This window comes from Sinocyclocheilus grahami, unplaced genomic scaffold (genome assembly GCF_001515645.1).
Source record: "Sinocyclocheilus grahami isolate Dianchi unplaced genomic scaffold, SAMN03320097.WGS_v1.1 scaffold91.1, whole genome shotgun sequence".
NCBI classification, from domain to species: Eukaryota; Metazoa; Chordata; class Actinopteri; order Cypriniformes; family Cyprinidae; genus Sinocyclocheilus; species Sinocyclocheilus grahami.
The window spans coordinates 507277-529327 of record NW_015505270.1 but is presented as its reverse complement, the minus strand read 5'-3'; the positions used below and the strand labels follow the sequence as shown (position 1 = coordinate 529327).

The following is a 22051-nucleotide window of genomic DNA, read 5'->3' as shown; positions in this document are numbered from 1 at the left end:
CTGCAAGTATGTTTTTTTATATTTAAAGAATTTGCCACTGACGATTCAAACACGAGTTTTGAGCAGTGTAGAGTAGCACTTGTTTGTCATTTCTCCGATCACAAATGCAGACATGGTTTTATGTTTACGTGGCGATGCAACACAACGCGTAAAAAGATAGTATAAATCATTATAATCCGTAATTATGTCTCCACTGGATGCAACAAATGCCTCGTTTATAATGGGTTTTAATGTTTTTGTTTCATCGCTCTGGCCGGACAGGGCATCACAATATGGTAAGGGGCGTAACATTTCCGTCACACGCTTGAGGTATTCGGCCAATCACAACGCACTGGATAGCTGGCCAATCAGAGCACACCTCGCTTTTCAGAGCGATGAGCTTTGTAAAAATCGACGCGTTTCAGAAAGGCGGGGCATAGAGGAGAAACAATAATGTACAGTATGTGGAAAATGTGTTTTTTGAACCTTAAACCTCATAAATGCATTTCATTACACCAAATACACAAAATAATGTTTTTTTTAGCAACATCATATGACACCTTTAATTAGATGCAAGGGTGTGGATCTCTTTCATGTCATCTATACACCCATTAAAATGATCAGACCAAACAACTCAAAACAGTGTCCACTTTAGATTAATTAACAGTGACACAATTACTGAAAGAATGGCTGCCCATGTTTATCATCCAGTGAATTGTTTTGGAAAGCAGTTGCGAATGAGATGACAAATGTCTGTCATGCAGTAGAGTCCTGCAGATGGTGTGGTTTGGAAACATTTTTTAAGTGGAACTCAAGCAGCTATAAGCAAACACTGTAATTATGTTTGTGTAAGGGGCAGTGCTTCAGTTCGGCCATTCTGATTAAAAAAATTGTTTGCATGCATAGAGATTAAATGATTAGCACCTAGTAGAGGCTGGGGTCGAGGCAATAATCGTTTACTTTTCTAAACAGTTAAGAGCATGTGCAATACACCTGTGACTTTATTTATTTATTTATTAAAAATCCTGTTTGCAAAGTTTATTTTCCCCCTAACCTTTCATGCTTAAATGTCAACCAGCCATTATATAGTCTGGCCACAGGTTCCAGTGGCTCTTTGCACTTGATACATTTCAGTTTTTCTCTCTTTGCATCGGCTGAGCGCTGCACAATAAATGGACACATTGGCATTTGGAATCCAGCACAGAAGTTCAGTGGTCATGCTTTCACATGCACTTCTTGGCTAAATGTCACTCTGCAAGAGCTTGTCTTGGAGCTCTCGCTTCCCATATGGAGCCGAGCTTGTTCTGGAGGCTTTCACGCCTTCTTCCTGGAGCTTTTTACAGTCACCTCCAAGAGGAGAAGAACACAATGTTTCTGCGAGCTGCCACCTCCCTCTTGATGCATTAACTGGCCTGCTAAAGACAAGAGGCCAACAGCTCCAATTCTTCACAACAGTTTTCTAAAGATATTATAAACCTGTTGCTGTTTTGGTTTTCTTTCTTAAAGGGGATAGTTCATTCAAAAATGATTATTATGTCATTAATTACTTCATATCTTCATAATGTTCCAAACTTGTTTTGGTACCATATCGCCATACACCAGTCTCTGAATTTTTGAGACCATTGTGAGGGTGTATTTGTATATAGACAGCTGAGGGTTGTCACCTGCATGACAGTTGGTCCTTGGCAACACTTATGCGAACAGGTTCTTTGCCCTCCCACTGAAGGGTTTAATTGCATGTGCATAAGAGCAGGTGGCACAGATCTACACATCAGTAAGGAAAATATCAGAATTGCTTGACTTCACCCAGTAAATGACAGCGTGGACGACAACTGGAACCCGTACCATGTGGGTGCAAAGCCTCCTCTGTTCAGGTGCGAAGAATTTGTCATGCATATTATAGTGGCCTCCGTCATCTGCCACCTCCTTCAGGCAGATGTGGAACTATATTTAGCATCCATGCTAGAGTGCTGTTGAATTATGCTGCTTTTTTATGCCATCAGGCTAAGTGGACCCTGCTGAGCATGTTCATGTTATCGGCCCAAAATTAACATCAATGTTTAGTTAGTTACTCTTAAAGGGATAATCCACCCAAAAATGTAAATTCTCTCATCATTTACTCACCCGCATGCCATCCCAGATGTATATGACTTGCTTTTCTCTGTGGAACACAAACAGAGATTTTTTTAGAAAGCTAATCCATATAAAGTAAGTGGTTAGGTCCCTCAAATCTGATGCTCCAAAAACCGCACAAAACAAACACAACAGTAATCCTTATCACCCACATTGATAAATCAATGTCTTGTGCATTCATTGTAAACTTGTGCGAAAAGTGGCAGTTTTCTCTGCACATTAATTATTGTGTGACTTTTACTATGTGTTTACATCACATTTCACAACGTGCTGACATTTACAGTTGGCCAGAAGTAAGGTTTTATAGTTTGAACAAATTCAAAATATTAATATTTTTCTCACACACACCTATAATTTTTCTTTAGAAGACGTTCATTCATCAACTGGGGTCATATCATTTACTGCTGTATTCATTTTGTGTGGTTTTTGAAGTGTCAACTTTGTAGGACCTTACATTATACACACTCACAGAGTACTCGGAGAAACAGGATTATTTCTCTAAAAATCTCTCTAAATTTCTAATTTTTGGGTGAAGTACCCCTTTAATTGAACATTAAAAGCTGGACCTTTGTGAACTACCCCTTTAAAGTCCCGTTCAGACCGAGACAATAACTACAACAGTAAGTTGTAATAAGCGTTTAATTCTATGAGAATAGAGAAGCCCACATCACAGCTGTAACAATAACGACATAAAGGAACAATCACTTTCAGAATGAATGATAAACATTGACAGGCAATGAGAATCCACTGACTTTAAAGAGCTTGAAGATTTAAAGTTGGCAAACGCATAACTAGCATGTGCTTATAATGAACAGAATGCTATGTGCGTTGATGTGGATGCTACCATTATATTTATCTTTATAGTTACCATTCTTGCTGTGAACCAGCCTTAAATCTCTCTTTCAGATATCAATTGTCTATTGATAGCTAGCTGAGAGAAACCGGCTAACTGTTGCCTGAAGGAAAAGCAAATGGTTATAACGTGACTGGCCAAGTTGTTTTCCGCTTCTAGGGTACTGACCTTGCAAGACTGCTCTTGTATTCTTCTGCTTGAGATAAATAACACTCATATTATTCAGACCAAGCACTTCAGCTCAAGTAGCTAACTGTCTCCCCAAAGACTAGCCGAGCTTCTTAATGAGCTTTTTAGCTGTCTGAAAAGATTTGAGTGTCCTAATCAGAAATAACCATTAGCAAGATTCGTCCTTGTCTCTTGTGACTCAAGTAAAAAAATAAAAAAATACTAATCTGCTGTTAGTATTAGTATCGAAGCACATCATCACCAGGCATAAAATGGGTGACATGGAATATGACTATGACCTCAGCTACCACAAAACTGAACCGCCTGCTTGTGCAGTGACATCATGACCACATGACACAGACCAGGGCGGCTAAATTGTACCAAATGTGGGATACAGCATGAAATAAGAGAATTTCACTTGGGAATTATTAGAGTTAGCTTTCCAAGGCACATTCCTGCTTATTATGGACAGCTAACTGCCCCTTAAATACAGTAATAAATATGTTTTGCATATTGTTTCGCTGTTGGGGATTGGTACAGAAACAGTGTGCAACTTCCCAGCACAGTGCAGTTTCCAATAAATATAGGACTGCATGCTGTTGATTTGTAGGAATAATATTTTCAAGAGATAATACAATTTTTATGTAGTGCCCTTGTGATAAAGAAGTGTGCTTGATTGTATTGAATGTGCACTTGTGGTGTACTCAAATCATAAAATTATCTTTAAAAATGTTATTGCAAATAATATAATGTTAATTAAATAAAAGGCCACTTAAGTGAAAAAGAGTACATTTTCATGACTACATTTCTCAACACAGTTAAGTACAGTTTTAAAAATCATAAATCATAATGCTTTAAAGCACAAAAATATTATTAAAAAACACTGCTGTCTACTACTAAAACACATGTAAGTACATTATTTAAATTTTAACTGTAGTGTTATTTAATATTACATTTAAAAATTAAAATACATTTAAAATGTGCTAAATTTCAATGTCAGCATTACAAATGTGCAGTTATAAATATATTTAAATACATGACATGCAAGTTTTAATAGAAATTACATTACATTTGAGTTTACCATAAATGCTTGTCAGTACATTCAGCATTACATTTCAGCCATATTTCAAAGACAATATTGCAAAATTTCATCTAAAGATCTACTTACGTCCTGCTTACTTAAAAAAAAGTGCTCTTAAATTTAAGTTATGGCATTTAATATCAAATTAATTAATAGTGCATTTGTATTTAATTGCAAATAACATGCAATTATGTGTCCGAAAACATTACATTACGTTTGCACTTAAGTATATTCCTTTCAAGTATATTATATCTGTAATAAGTAAATGTTTGCTAAAACGTTCTTCTTTTTCGCAAGTGGTGGCAGAACAGCTATGCCGTTAAGCCTAAAAATACATTTGGGTATGAGCTCTAGATATTAAAACTCGTAAAATAATCAAGCTCTTACATCACTCCGGCAAAGACATAGTGTTGCTTCATGTAATGGGATAAAATGGACTACGAGTTCCGGGAAACAGGACATTGCATTTTGGGGCCTTGTGTAAAAGGACATGTTTCATTGTGTTGAAATCTGATTATCCGAAGGGAATTGGGCAATAATTTCATATGAAACCTTGCCCAGCCATTGTAAAGTGAAGCTTGCTTTTGCCAAAGTAAATGATGGACCTCAGATTAGTTCAGTGACGGTCTTGGCAACAGCCTGAAGACAAGCCTGTCAGCTTAGTTTTGTTTGCTGATTCTGTCCCCAAACCTTGTTTACAGCTGACCGTCTGCTGTTGGTGAGGGAGGGCCATATCCTGCACATTTCAGCAGTCAGTTTTAGTTCTGACACTGAAAAGAAGCACAGTCAGCACGACTCCAGAGCAATGGAAGCCAAGGGAATAAACACCTAGAGGAGCGCAACAGTAAATGCTTAGAGGTGATGAGGTGAAATGGAAATTACTGGCACAATAAACTTAGTATAGCGCTACAAGTGAAATATATAAAAGATACTGAATAAGGGTCTGAAATTGTATTGTGAAATTGACACTATATTGTCCTGTTGTGAAAATTAGGATTGTCATGAAATCAGAAAAAGTCTGACTCAAGACCTGGACCAGAAGAGTTTTTAATTTTAAGACCATATTGTTATGGTCTTGGTCTTGGACTCAGCAGCATGTAGGCACAGTCTTGACTAGGACTCACCCCTTTTCTGTTCTCGGTCTTGACCTGGACTTGAAAAAGCTAGTTGAATGAGCTAGCTGGTCTACTCTGTGGCCATCTTGACAAGATCCCTGTGTGGCTATTTTAATGAATGGTCCATTAATACTCTCCTTATACTGTCTTTGAATGAAAATTACACTCTAAAAAATGCTGGGTTAAATATAACCCAGCGCTGGGTTATATTTAACCCAGCATTTTTTAGAGTGTAGTGAGTAGGTTTAGTTTGTTCATGGCATTTTTTTTTCCAGAAAATACTTGTCCAAACAGATGTCTTTTTTTTATTTATGTATTTATTTATTTATTTTTTTGGCAAAGGTCGGTTATGAAAATTGTTTAGAAAATCATTAAGGCTTGTCAAATCCGCATTGTAAATACATAAACATTTCTTAGCACAGCAAAAGCAGTAGAAAATAAATTTTTTCTACTTGCTGCTTAAAAATTTAATTTCTTAGCACAGCAAAAGCAGTAGAAAATCTAATTTTTTCCTACTTGCTGCTTAAAAATTGTCATAGAAATTGGTACATTTAGCATTTCCAATCCTCACAAAATCTTCCGTACATCCATTTTTGTTAGGCTGATTTATGTAGGTTTAGGTTTATTTAACCCGAGGTGGTGGCACAGAAGGACTGCAGTGGCAATTGTGACCTAGCTCTATAAGAAATAAAAACACCTGAGATGTTAGAGGAAGGTTATGTTTGATGTTTGTGAATTTAATATCCTCTCAATTTTAACACCTTTAATCCCACAGACATTTCACAAGATTAGATTAACCAGACTGGCGCAGCTTTTCACACTCTTCAAATTGTCTTCCTTTGTGAAAAAGACGTACACTTAATTGTGTTGAATGAGCACCTGCAGTATACTTCAAATCTTACGAGTATATATATATATTTTAAAGTTCATGTCTATATTAAACACACTGACTGGCATACACTTTTTTAAAAAGTGGACTTTGTAATAATGTCAAATACATTTTAAATAGTTTTGTTTCATACATAATCAGACATGACGCGTTTTAATAATCTTTTGTTATGCTTTAAAGGAGTACACTTATTTTTATGTGATGACTAACATAGTAAAGCACATGTAAAGTATATGATTATATTTTTTACTGTTATTTGATCAAGTTGATCAACTGAGTTGATTACTTCATAATTACAAATGTTTAATTGCAAATACATTTGAATACATGACATACAAGTTCCAATACATTTACATTTAGTCATTTAGCAGACGCTTTTATCCAAAGCGACTTGCAAATGAGGACAATAGAAGCAATCAAAACCAACAAAAGGGCAATAACATGAAAAGGGCAATAGAAATGACATTAAAGCATGTATTACCATAAATGCTTGTCAGTGCAATTTAACTTGACAAGAAGTAATTATGAAATTACATATAAAGATGTACTTTAATTTTACTTAAGTGGATCAAATAGCACTTTTAATTTCAATTTATCGTATTTAATATAAATTAAATTATAATACATTTTCATTTAATTGTAAATTACATGCAATTAAGTGTCCGAAAAACATTGCCTCCAGTTCACATATAATAAATACTCCTTTTGAAAATCCATTTCTATTTCACAAGGTTTCTGTATGAGATGAGAGATGAGACTCTTCTAAAAGAAGAAATAATTTTTTGGGTGGATCTCCTTGGCAATGTCATTAACTTCAGCATTATCAATGGTGACGGCGGACAAACAGGCAGCTGTACCCACAAGCATGGAATTAACTTGCACTTTAATCACTTTCTTTGTTTTTTTTCTTTTTCCATGTGGCAGTAGCACAACTTGTTTAAATTAATTGTGGTGACGCTCTTTTATGCAGATGAACAGCCTCATTTAAATGACAATGTGAGTTTGTCAGCTGTGATTGGTTGTGGCAGAAGTTACGCCTAAATTATCCTGGACTCACAATTAGACTTGGCATTTAGCGACAGACATCTTTCTAAAATCTCTTGATTAGTTTAAATCAGATCAAAGGTCATATGATGCAATTTTTCCTTTCTCTTTGGAGTGTTACAAGCTCTTGATGCATAAAGAAGATCTGTAAAGTTGCAAAGACTAAAGTCTCAAATCCAAAGAGATATTCTTTATAAAAGTTAAGAGTCAGCCACGTCTACCTAAAACGGCTCGTTCTAACACGCCCCCACGTCTACGTCACTATGTGGGAAGATTTGCATAACGCCACCCAAATGTTCACGCAAAGAAAGAAGGCGTAACTTTTATTCTCGCTGTAGTATTGTTGTTGCCGCTGCCGCCATGTCGTGAAGGCACTGTGTGCTTCGTAGTGAAAACGAAACTACTTTGTTTGGCCTTCCAAAAGAGGACGATATCTGCTTCGTCATGACTGGAGCTGATTCGTGCTGGCCGCTGAGGAAATACATCAACTTTGCACTGTGGATCGCCGGATCGGCTTTCACTGTGGACGAAGTTCAGCCCGGAGTCGTCACATGTCCTTCCGGACGCTCCTTCGTCGAAATCGCCGGCTGTGCTGTTCTCAAGCCCACCCGCCTCTGCTCTCTGTAACCCTCCAGCCGTTCCTCAAGCTAGCCCCCGGCCTCTGCTCACTGTAGTCCGCCTCTGCTCACTCTAGGTCACCGTGTGTGACGCTGTTTCGTTGTGAAAGCAAAACTACTTTGTTTGGCCTTCCAAAAATGGACACGACTAGAAATCAGTGGTTAAGTTGTATTTACAACACTGTTCCAGAACACTTCAACCCAAATATTCAGATGTGTGCAGCACATTTTATGGAGGACCGTTTCCTGATCCTGGGAGAGTAGACTACAATGCCGGCTGTTCTGACTCACAGACTGTAAGTACGTTTCTTTTATACTTAAAGAGTTTTTATATTTTATATATTTAAAGCGAGTTTTTTGGGCAGTGTAGAGTAGGGCTTGTTGTCTGTCATTTCTCCGATCACAAATGCAGACATGGTTTTATGTTTACGCGGTGCGATGCAACGCAACGCGTAAAAAAAGACAGTGTAAGTCATTATAAGCCATAATTATGTCCCCACTGGATGCAACGAATGCCTCGTTTATAATGGGTTTTCATGTTTTTGAATCATCGCTCCGGCCTGACAGGGCATCACAATATGGTAAGGGGCGTAACATTTCCGTCACACGCTTGAGGTATTCGGCCAATCACAACACAATGGATAGTTGGCCAATCACAGCACGCCTCGCTTTTTTAGAACGATGAGCTTTGTAAAAATCGACGCGTTTCAGAAAGGCGGGGCATTGAGGAGAAACAATAATGTACAGTATGTGGAAAATAATGTGTTTTTTGAACCTTAAACCACATAAACACATTTCATTACACCAAATACACAAAATAATGTTCTTTTTAGCAGCATCATATTCTTAATAACTTTTGTGGTTATAGTACATCCCAACCTGTTTTTTTTCAATCTTCTTTTATTTTTATTTATTTATTTATTTTTGCTGGACTGATCTACGCTCTTCCAAGAATAGATATTCCATTTTCTCTTTGAATAACTCCACATAAAGCCCTTGACATGAAATATTTCAAGCATTTATTTCTTTCTATTTCAAATCAATGCATCTTTCCTGCCGGTTCTACATTAATAGGCCCTTTGAAGAGGCGTGGGTTCCCTAATTATGGAAACTCTTGTAGAATGAAGTTATTTTAGTTATCACTCATCCCGTAGCTGAATGAAACAGATGTAACTGTGTGTGTGTGTGTGTGTGCGGGCATGAAAAAGCTCGGCTGTTAAAAAGACTAATATACACTGTTTATGTGTGCACAATGTGTGTAGTATTTCTGAATCTAGAGAGTTTGTGTAAGCAGTAAGTGCTGGTGAGGGTATTTATGGCTGCCAGAGTTTGAGTCAGAGCAGCGTTGATGCTGGATGGGACCTGATCTCCATAAGGACCCTGTGACCCTGTTTCTACAGTAATGCATCTCTGTATGCTGTTATGTATGTGTGAGCCAGGGTGGATGTTTAAGTTGACATTTTTCACATTTTACTTGAGTATTGTGAGGTATTTTAGGATATTCCGTCAGAAGTCATTTCAGAAGCAGAGTGGTTTTTGTTTTTTTGGAAAAATAAGCACTGATGAATCATGTACTGTACAGTAAGATCAGGAACATGTACTGTACTGTGAGAAAGTAAATAGGCTCAATGTCAACCTATTTGTTAGATGTACACTCACTGTAAGTATCTGTTTCTATGTGTCGGTCTTTAAATGAACATTAGTGATGAGCTTACTTCATTCTTAGCATCTTTTTCAATATTTGTCCCAAAGATTGTCATCCTAACATGTCTTTATAGTCTTGTAATGAGTGGTCACCATTGGGTGGGTGATGGGAATTTTATTTTGGCAGAGATATTTATCAAATGTAATTTATTATAGCAAAGCTGAATTTTCATCAGCCATTATTCCAGTTCCATTATTCGATTCCTTCAGTGTCACATGATCCTTCAGAAATCAATCTAAAATATATATAAAGTTTCTTGAGCATTAAATCGGCATATCAATGATTTCTGAAGGATCATGTGACACTGAAGACTGGAGTAATGGAGTAAATTACAGTTTGAAATATATTGAAATAGAAAACATTTTTTAACTGTAATCATATTACTGTTTTACTGTATTTTTAATCAAGTACAGTGCAGTTTTGGTGAGCATAAGAGACTTCTAAAAAGAAACATAAAAAAAAATCAGAATTTTTCCAAACTTTTGACCTGTAGTGTATCAGGATGTGTGTCTGAGTGCCCTATCATCAGTGTGACAGATGTCGCTCCACCCATTATTGCTTCACAGTCACTGGAGTTTTCTTCATCCATGTTCTGTTTTGGAAAATCTTCATCCCCCCGCCCTATCTATGAGTGCTCAGGCATCCCTGTGTTTCTCTACCTTCTAACCTATCACTCTGAAATTCAAAAATGGAAAACTTTGTGTAATCACTGCAATTACAAATAATTATTCCTCACTGTTGCACTGAAGTGGTAATGAAAACAGAAAGCTCTGCAGGTGGCTTGTATTTCCTCTGAGGTGGCCTGATTTATTGACACCAATAGCATTTTCTCTAGCAGCACATGGTCATTTCCTCATGGATTCCAGGGCCTTGCTGTACCCATGACTATATAAGGGTATTTTCCCAGCTTCTCGACCTCCTCCCAATGCTAATTCACCGCTACATACTCACAACACATTCCCAGACTGAAGAAATTCTTTCGGGTATTCGCCACTCCTGATCTCTTCTAGTCTTACAGCGTGATGACTAAACAAGCCGAGGAAATTATGTCACCATGTTGTAGCTGCAGGTCAAAGAGCACCATAACTCAGATACCCCCCTCTCCCAGGCCTGGTAGAGCGGTTGATTGGTTTCTGGAATAGTTTGGGAATGTATCATCTAAAGTCGGATAGCTTGAATTACTTCTTCACCGCACTTTTGAAAAGGCTGCTCCTGATTACAGGCCATAGATTTTCCAGAGATGTGCATATGATTCATATGCCTCATATAGAAAGTCTCTAATGCCTCATCAATTCAAGTTTATTTTTTCGGCATATCCCTGAAACAGGAGCATGACATGGTGCATTTTAATCCAGGAAGAACTCAAGAGTTTTCGCTGTAGATATCTGGGTATCCTGAGAAAACTCGTGGTCTTGGCTGACCACAACGTCTATGGAGGTGAAACTTTGACTGAATTTATCTGAGTTGCCATAATCACCTCGTCTCGAGGACACCATATGAATAAGTCTTCATTCATCATTCTTCCAGGAAACGTCATGCATTTGCAACTTGTTGTTGAGGAGGTTTATTCATACATCGTGGCATTCATACAAACTAATGATAAAGTTTGTATAAATGTTTGTATGAACTAACTTTGAAGAAGTGTTGCTCTTGTGCACTGTAGAATCTTTTGCAATTTCATCTTGGTGTTTGTACTAGAATTGATCGTATTCTCCATTAGAAGTCTCTGGAATAAACAAATTACTTGGGAGCCACTGGATCCTAAAAATCAAACAGAGCCCAGGTCCAGCTATCTCAGATTGGGACACAGATGACACTAGCCACTGTCACAAATTAGTATGGTATTACTTGTAGGCATGTAACAATGCCCCCTGAGCCGGTAAAAAAATCGATAAAAATATGTGACTATTTAAGTCGGTTGATATGTTAAATGAATTGCGATGCATTTGGGGGTCAGGGTTTATATGAATGTATCTCTGAGGAGAACTGACTGTCTTCAGAAAAGTTTAGATTTGTTTATTTTCTTTTCATCTTGACTCTGTTTAATGCATATTAAAGTAATGTTAATAAGCGTAGCACTGCTTTGCAGGGTTGCTAGGTTATCATAACAAAACCCGCCCGATTGCTATTCAAAACTAGCCCAATCGCGTTCCGGGGGGTAAAATACACTTTTTTGGCAGGGTTCCCCTGGTAAAATTTGCTTTCCATGGGGCTAAATATCACATTATTGGGGTCGCTTCAACCTGTAGACATGAAAAACAACCTCCGCCGCAACAGTGTTGAAGTAGCCTGATTCCACGGGAAAACCGTGGACTTGGGTTGGACTTGGACTCGGACACTACTGCTTTGTTTACAGGAAAACGCTGTATCGCTTCTGTTCCATAAGCGTCACCTGCTGTCAGAGAGTGAATTTGTATCATGCAGCCCCGTCTGCTGCTTTTGTTTTGTGCAGATGTTTTATGTAGTACAGTTTCATAAAGCTAAAGTCAGACCATTCGGTTTTTGCTTCAAAATTATGCAATCTAATTTATATCAAAAACTGCTTATGCCGAATTTATGCAGCATCTTTTTTTGGATTGTGATTGGATCATTTTAAATGAAAGGAGCACAGGCAAAGCCTTAGTTTGTTTATATGAAAAGATTTCTTTTATTTGTATTATTAATTTATTTGATTTGGGATTTGTGTTAAAATGTCAATTTAGTTATGTTATTTGACATATTTCAATTTCACAAAGAAATGTGCAGCATTTTGTCTGAGAAATAATAAAAGGACACAACCCAAAATTGTGAGAAAATCATTTCTTGAAATCAGTATAGTTGTGAATCGTATCTTATCATGAGTTGTGTGAATCGTTATGTCCCTAATTACTTGATAAATCTTTTTTTTTTTTACTTTGGAGTAAACAGTATTGTAAACAGTGCAGAGTAATTACATCATAACCTGCAGCCCTCAGCACATTTTTCCAGTCACTTATTTCCTTTGCAACAAGGATCCTTATGTAATGATGTGCAAAAAATGAACCAGGTTTTGTGATCATCTTTCCTGGAGGAATATTTGTCATAGTCAGCATAAGGCTTTTCCACCCATTATGGTTTTTGCCAAATGTTTTTTCCATATGTGTGACAAATATGATCCAGTTTCTAAAACACCTTTGCTTGGTTTGTCAGGAAACCATGGTGCATCAAGATCTGGAATGATTATTAGCTGCACAAAATACTATTGTTGTTATTACTGCAGCTTTCTCTTTTGTCACAGTCATAATTTCTTCGCGTTACACAGCTGCTGGGTATTTCCAGAACATTAGCAGATAAATCTCCAAAATATTCACAGTCATGAGAGCAATGCCTAGCAGCAAAGTATGGCAGTTCAGCCATTTTAGGTGCTGCATAGAGGAACAGTATTCCCCTATGCATTTTATGGGAATTTTTGGTTGCCATGACAACAGTGTGATATCCCTGTATATCCTGATATTCTGTGTACGGGTAATGTCACCTCTGTATTTACACTTAGAGGCCTTCTAGAATAATAAAGTGATGTTTCCTCAATACATTCTTCAATAAATAATTTCATTTATGGTCAATAATTACATGTGTAATATTATATTATATTATATTATCAGACAAAAACTAGAATTACTTCGCACTAACCATCACTTTCTAGTCCATGATATTTAGTCAGATGTCCAGTTCCACACACATAATGGGTTTAAAATAGGGGTGTTTTTTTGTTGAATTGGCTTATGTTATCTGGCAAACACATTGCGTACTACGGTGTGTGTGTGTGTGTGTGTGTGTGTGTGTGTGTGGACTGTTGTGAAACATCTTATTGCTGTCGATACAGACTGGAGCATGAACACACCCCTCTGGCAGATAGACGCTCGTGGACCAGCATCGCCATGGTAACGGCAGAGATGCTGCTGGCTGTCCTAATGATGCTCTGTTGGGAGTGGAGGAGAGGGCAAGCTTTAACTTGTTCTGAAGTGAGGGTAGAGAATACATGTGTGTTCGTGTGTTGCTTTGTGTCTGTATGTGTTTGTGCCCAAAATCAGCTGAAATTACACATGGACTTAGATTATTGCTACTTAAGTATCATGGTTTGTATGTACATTCTTCTAAATTTGTCATGAGCTGTGTCTGTGTGCTGTCCCCCTGTGAAATGCTCTCTCAGCAGGCTGCTGGGACAGTTTGGCTCAGGGTAGCAGATGTCTGGAGTGGTCCATCTCTTTCTCAAATCCTGCTATTGATTTTCCTTTTTTCTCCCCCACTGTCTCATCACCCCTCCCCCATCTCCCCTTCCTTGTCTTTTTCCTTTCTTTGCGGTAAAGGCAGGGGGCTTCCTGTCATGAATAAGTCAGCGGCTTTTCACTTCTAGCAATGAACACTTTTCCTCTGGAGGTTGGGCTTAAATGATTGATTTAGGGATTTTAAGATAGCCTGAGGAAGGATCTGGGAAAAGAGAAGGTGATGAGACTCAATCATGTCTGATTGTATTAAAGCAATTGTTTAAATATATAAATAAATGGAACGTAACCCGGCAGGGATTGTAGGTGGGGGGAGTGAATGTACAGCGCTCTCTTCCACCTTCAATACCACGACTGAGGTGCCCCAACTGCTCCCCGAGCATAAATGGCTGCCCACTACTCCGGGTGTGTGTTCACGGTGTGTGTGTGTTCACTGCTGTGTGTGTGCACTTTGGATGGGTTAGATGCAGAGCACTAATTCCAAGTATGGGTCACCATACTTGGCCACATGTCACGTCACTTTATATGAGATAAATGATGAGTTAAATCCCATTGATTAAAAACCTGCTATCAAATACTTTATACTGGTCATCTTCAGTGCGCGCAGCTCAAAACAAAAATGCAGAACATTAATAACTAGTCATATAGGCCTACATAACGTTATAATGAGAGCACTATTATAAAAAAAATGTTGTGAATTCTTAGGGTTTCGCTGATGTTTAATGTTAAATACCTTTTAATAAAAACATTATTTTTGTATCTGCGAGGCGTCCGTTACACATTTTCCCTGTGTGTTAACGTCAGTAATTATGGCTGTCGAATGTCTGACTTGACTCTTGGTAATTTATATATATATATATATATATATATATATATCATGTATTTATTAGGTTATTAGGCAATATTTAATGGGTACTTTACATAAATCCAACATCAATTTGTTAGGTTAAAATTAATATAAATGTACAAGAGAAAATGTAGGTCCTTTTTTCTTCTAATTTTCCTGTATTGATATATTTTTCATTTTTTTAATAAATAAATGTATTTAGCAATGTGCAGAAATATAGAAAAGATACATTAAGCAATACATACTATATGGTACAAATGTATACAATTTATTTATATACAGTATGCAATTTATATACAACTTGGTGTGTCTCATATCATCTTAATCAGTGCAAAATATCAGTCCTCTAATATTAGCCGATATATTAGTGTAAACTATGCATCCCGATTGTATACTGGTATAAACTGGTAAAGTAAAAATAGCATATGTATCCTATTTACAGTGAAAACAAGCAAATCTGCCAAAAAACATGGGCATGTTCCCAATTGTACTATTGCTCAGCAAATCTCCATTTTCTTATTTTGAGAGGTGTGAATACCAGGACCCTATGTGTGAGTATATGTGCAATTTTCACATATTATATTGAGACTTGCTGACGGCCTGGTTAGGAATCCCTTTGTCATGCTGTGTCCTGCTGACGGCTGTCAGTGTGATGGCCACGTGTCGCCCTGACCCCTCTCAACTCATGACCCATCCTCCCCGACTCCCCTCCTCCAGCCCGCAGGCTTACACTGCCAGATGCTTCCATCTGCTTCTTTCTCTATCCCTTTCTTTCTCTTCCTCATCTGTTTTTCCCCCTCCTTCCAGTCCACAGACCTTTTTAAGAGTACATGCCATATTTAATTGTCTTAAAGGGATAGTTCATCCAAAATATGTAAAATATATCGCCATATAATTCACAATGTGGTTTATTTCTATTATTTATTTATTTATTTTAAATCTCTAGGTTTATTATTACAAAAAAATATGATTGGTAATAATAATTTTATTTTGCTGTACAACTAAATTATGAATTAAAATACTAATATTTATGGCTCTCTTCATTTCTTAATTTTCAAACTTCAAACTATCAAGCTTTTATTTTTGGCAGAAAACCACATGGAGCTTCTCTTTTGTTGGCAACATCAGATTTATATATGCTTCTCATTACAAGTTTAATTATTTGATTAAATCACAGTCTTTGCCATGTGATAACCACAGTAAGCCATATCACAATATTGGTTTTCATTTTTGATCATTCATGCAACCCAAATTTTTTGTATTTTAATTTTTTTTGAGATTCACACACCTAAAATCACAAGTGAATTTTTAGAAGTGTGTCCTATTGCAAGCTATACTACCATTCTGATGTTGACTGCCTGAGAAATAAAACTGCAGAGATTTATTTGAATGTTGTCGGATGGGGTCAGCAGCGGGGTGACAGTGAGCTGCATGATTCTTTTCTTTCAAGGTAGCATATCATGGCCCATAGTGCATAAATTTCCCTATGCTTTTTTAGGAGCAGTCAAATCTGCCTTCTGTCTTTTCTGCAGCATTTATCTTTCATTCAATCGCTCATTTATTTGGATTAAGCCCCTTCCCCAATTATTTACATTTCCTCATACTTATTTCTACATCATGCTAGAATAACTATTTTCTTTTTCTAAATGCGGTCCTTTGCGTCACATTTTTCAATCACTCTGTTTTCTGAGACTTTACAGATTATTTGATTGAACATTTGGGCAGAGTGTTGGAAAAGAACTCCTTTCTGGCCACGAGACAGAGGTGATGATTTATTGCTGGACTATAATCCAGCATCCTCCCAAATCAACCGTGAGCTGAGAATGAGTACTGTTCTATTTCAGGCCATTTCTTTATCTTCAGCACTTCCTCGCTCTTTGAAGTGCATGTCACCTTCCCCTTTAATGAGCCTTTCCTTTTTCTCTCTCAATTTGTGTTCCAATTAAAACGTCTGTTCTTCAGTACATCAAACATACTGCATGTATAAATGCACATGGCTGATGGCCTGTAAATGGACATTAGATTGTTGTGAATTACATAGGTTTTACACTTTTTTTTTAAAATATATGTGAGTTTTTTTAAACAATTTCTATCTAACTATCTCTCTATCTCTCTATCGCTATCCCTTTGTCATGCTGTGTCCTGCTGACGGCTGTCAGTGTGATGGCCACGTGTCGCCCTGACCCCTCTCAACTCATGACCCATCCTCCCCGACTCCCCTCCTCCAGCCCGCAGGCTTACACTGCCAGATGCTTCCATCTGCTTCTTTCTCTATCCCTTTCTTTCTCTTCCTCATCTGTTTTTCCCCCTCCTTCCAGTCCACAGACCTTTTTAAGAGTACATGCCATATTTAATTGTCTTAAAGGGATAGTTCATCCAAAATATGTAAAATATATCGCCATATAATTCACAATGTGGTTTATTTCTATTATTTATTTATTTATTTTAAATCTCTAGGTTTATTATTACAAAAAAATATGATTGGTAATAATAATTTTATTTTGCTGTACAACTAAATTATGAATTAAAATACTAATATTTATGGCTCTCTTCATTTCTTAATTTTCAAACTTCAAACTATCAAGCTTTTATTTTTGGCAGAAAACCACATGGAGCTTCTCTTTTGTTGGCAACATCAGATTTATATATGCTTCTCATTACAAGTTTAATTATTTGATTAAATCACAGTCTTTGCCATGTGATAACCACAGTAAGCCATATCACAATATTGGTTTTCATTTTTGATCATTCATGCAACCCAAATTTTTTGTATTTTAATTTTTTTTGAGATTCACACACCTAAAATCACAAGTGAATTTTTAGAAGTGTGTCCTATTGCAAGCTATACTACCATTCTGATGTTGACTGCCTGAGAAATAAAACTGCAGAGATTTATTTGAATGTTGTCGGATGGGGTCAGCAGCGGGGTGACAGTGAGCTGCATGATTCTTTTCTTTCAAGGTAGCATATCATGGCCCATAGTGCATAAATTTCCCTATGCTTTTTTAGGAGCAGTCAAATCTGTCTTCTGTCTTTTCTGCAGCATTTATCTTTCATTCAATCGCTCATTTATTTGGATTAAGCCCCTTCCCCAATTATTTACATTTCCTCATACTTATTTCTACATCATGCTAGAATAACTATTTTCTTTTTCTAAATGCGGTCCTTTGCGTCACATTTTTCAATCACTCTGTTTTCTGAGACTTTACAGATTATTTGATTGAACATTTGGGCAGAGTGTTGGAAAAGAACTCCTTTCTGGCCACGAGACAGAGGTGATGATTTATTGCTGGACTATAATCCAGCATCCTCCCAAATCAACCGTGAGCTGAGAATGAGTACTGTTCTATTTCAGGCCATTTCTTTATCTTCAGCACTTCCTCGCTCTTTGAAGTGCATGTCACCTTCCCCTTTAATGAGCCTTTCCTTTTTCTCTCTCAATTTGTGTTCCAATTAAAACGTCTGTTCTTCAGTACATCAAACATACTGCATGTATAAATGCACATGGCTGATGGCCTGTAAATGGACATTAGATTGTTGTGAATTACATAGGTTTTACACTTTTTTTAAAAAATATATGTGAGTTTTTTTAAACAATTTCTATCTAACTATCTCTCTATCTCTCTATCTCTCTATCTATCTATCTATCTATCTATCTATCTATCTATCTATCTATCTATCTATCTATCTATCTAATCTTCATACACTACTGGATCTGCCCCACTGTACAGTATTGCAGTTTTGCTGGTGTATGTTTAGGTGACTTAATGGGTTTGAATGGAAAAGAACTCCTTTCTGGCCACGAGACAGAGGTGATGATTTATTGCTGGACTATAATCCAGCATCCTCCCAAATCAACCGTGAGCTGAGAATGAGTACTGTTCTATTTCAGGCCATTTCTTTATCTTCAGCACTTCCTCGCTCTTTGAAGTGCATGTCACCTTCCCCTTTAATGAGCCTTTCCTTTTTCTCTCTCAATTTGTGTTCCAATTAAAACGTCTGTTCTTCAGTACATCAAACATACTGCATGTATAAATGCACATGGCTGATGGCCTGTAAATGGACATTAGATTGTTGTGAATTACATAGGTTTTACACTTTTTTTAAAAAATATATGTGAGTTTTTTTAAACAATTTCTATCTAACTATCTCTCTATCTCTCTATCTCTCTATCTATCTATCTATCTATCTATCTATCTATCTATCTATCTATCTATCTATCTATCTATCTATCTATCTATCTATCTATCTATCTATCTATCTATCTATCTATCTAATCTTCATACACTACTGGATCTGCCCCACTGTACAGTATTGCAGTTTTGCTGGTGTATGTTTAGGTGACTTAATGGGTTTGAAAACTGTGGTTTAGGATTGCATCTTCTCTTTTCTTCATCTGAACTGGCTGTATCAGCCTCTTTTAAATGATGATATTTTTATTTCCTTTGATAATTATATTTAGATGGAATCTGCCTCCCACAGTTGATTTGCATCCACTGAATTTAATTGCATGAGCCCCTCTGTGGCTGGACGTTTTGCTGAGCTTTGTTATTTTGCAGAGAGGCAATTGCTTCACAAGAGAATGGCTAGAATGGTGTGTGTGTGTGTGTGTGTCAGCGTGTGGGTGTGCTTGTGTTTTTGTTTTATACAAGATGATCTGTGCATTTTATTTTGCAGTGTTTCAACAGTAAATTTCATGGTAAATAATTCATATTTGATTTTCATAGCTCTTTTTAGTACCACTGATGGACAAAAATATGTATATACATACAGCTGAAATATGCACCAAAAATATATACGTCATTTAAAAATTTTGGGGTCATTACGTTTTTTTTTTTTTTTCAAGCTGTACTTGAAATTTCTATTCATTAAAGAAAAATCATGGTATATATTAATATATATTAAGCAGTATTAACAATATTAAACAACTGTTCTCAGCATTAATAATAAGAAGAAATGTTTCTTGAGCAGCAAATCAGCATATTAGAATTCTGAAAGATCATGTGACACTGAAGACTGGAGTAATGACTAATGAAAATTCAGCTTTGCCATAACATAAATTAATGAAATTTTTACTGTATTTTTGATCAAATAAAAACACCCTTGATGAGCATAAGAGACTTCTTTCAAAAACATTTAAAAAATCTAACCGACACCAAATTTGTGAACCGTAATATAAGCCAGCAATCTCAAAAATGTCAAATATAGTTCAACTTCTCATTCTACCACTAGTAGAGAGCTTGATAGTGATGGTCATGGTAGTCAACTAGTTTAACAAGGTGTTTTCAATATTCTGTAAAATTGAACAGTCAACAATATGGTATTGCTAAAAATGCTAATATTGTACCTTTAGGCCCGGGACAGTAAGTCAAATGGGCCACTTTTTCCACCCATAAAAAGTGCACACTAGTTAAGGGTTCATACCTCAAGATACTAATAAGGTATTGCCCCGCTGACAAGCTAAAGGAACCATTTTTGTTTGTACATTCATATTTTACATCTGTATGCTATATTATTGTTGGTTGACCACTAATCTACATTTTATATTAGTTTCAGTGCTTTTCCCCAGAGCACACCTGATAATATTTAATGAAATCTGTTATCCTTTGTTCCCATGTCAACATATTCATTCCCACATGAAACACATGAACTACAAAACCTGTGACCTTTTCTTTTTTATGTGGCAAACAATTCTCCCTTAGTTGCATAACAGGAAAGAAACTTTCAGTACTGCTTTAAGGGACATGTGCACTCACTTTAGAGAAAATTACCTGTGTCTTGTTTCTCATAGAGGCAAGATGTATTACACATGTGGTATCAGTTTGTGAGGCTGTAGGCAAAATTTCCGAAATGTTTGATTGCTTTGGCTTCCTGGAAAAAAGAGCCCTGTCATGGGTATGGGGCAGATTGGACACGGCGACCCTCTGAGAAACAATCGGATTAGTAGCCCCTGCTTAGGCGTGCGGCGAAGTAATTATAATGACATGGTTGAGAATGAATTTCGAAGCCTACAATGGAACTAAGTGCAGCAATGCCGAATTGACCAAATTCCGTGCACTTTCTTTTCTCTTCCTTTGGGAAACCTTTTAATTTGGCCGTTTCTATGTCTGCTATGTAAACAACAATAAGAAAAGTCACTTGCAGGTACATATGTTTTACTTAAAGCATTCACATCTTTATAGTATCAGGATCAGTGACATACAAGATTGTTCAAAGTAATGAAAATAAAATATTTAAAATTTAGATTAAAACACTAGAAATGTGCCAGTTCTTGAATTCATCATATGGTTTTAAAGAAATTTATTTTAATGAAAAGATTCAATTTAATGAAAAGAACAACATTTGAGTCTTTTCACTATTTTCAATGTTTGAACATATTTTGGGGAGATTAAAAGTATTTTTAAAAGAATATGAATTTTTGTGGCGTTACACCCCATGACATTTTAAATCCTGAACTAATTTTGCCATGCCATTAAAAGATCAAATTATTTATAGACTTTTTGACTTGATGATTTCATGAAGAGGGTCTACATGTGCCCCCTCTATGATATCATTGCTGTTTTGTCATGATATTATACTGTTTCATGTTTTTTTTTCTGCATGTTGTGTACACTACATTAATTTTATTGGTCGCATTACATTACTTGATTTATTTTTTTACAAAATATTTTCAAACATTAATAAGCATTGAAGCAGTTTTGTTTAAAATATTAACATTATTGCAAGAAACAATTATTCCAAATTATAAATAGGGTTTCTTTTAAAGAATTGCATTTATTAAATAACATTTAGAAAATGAAAAGCTTTTTTTTCTCTATTATAATATCAGGATGGTTGGTTCATTTTTGGCTTTGTCATCCCAAAATTATCAAAAAGTATTGTAGTTCAGAAATTAAAATTATGCTCATCACAGAAGAGGTGTATTCACAATATCGTATATGGTTGCGTTTTTTTTTTATCAATTAATAAATCAGGACAAAAAATTAGCATCATGTCACTCTTGCAAGGAATGTAGTGTTGATATGGTGAGAATGCAGCAACATTTCATTCCCATAAAAGGAAAGTTTTAATTAGCGTGGCTACAGAGAGTTTGTTCGTATGATTCCCACCCTGCGAGACAATAGAGGGGCTTCCCACTCAGGGGCTCGCGCAAATCACGCTTAGCTTCACTCTGGGCTCGTCGACGCTCTGAGCCACGTTTCTAGGTCATGAGAGTCTGTTATGAATAATAAAACGAGTCTGCTTTAAATGGAATATTTATATAAGCAAAACAGCAAATGCTGCATCTCCTTCCTGTATTATTTTCTGTGATATAGTTTCTGTGACACTGACATTTGCGGTATTTAATATTTCCCCCATACTCTTTTGAGTGTATTATT

At 36.5% G+C, this 22051-nt stretch overlaps 1 protein-coding gene across 5 annotated transcripts in view; it reads left to right on the top strand.

The window, feature by feature from the left end:
* Positions 1-22051, top strand: part of LOC107587196 (drebrin-like) — a 76851-nt gene that overhangs the window by 27919 nt on the left and 26881 nt on the right. The gene's annotated exons all lie outside the window — the stretch shown is intronic.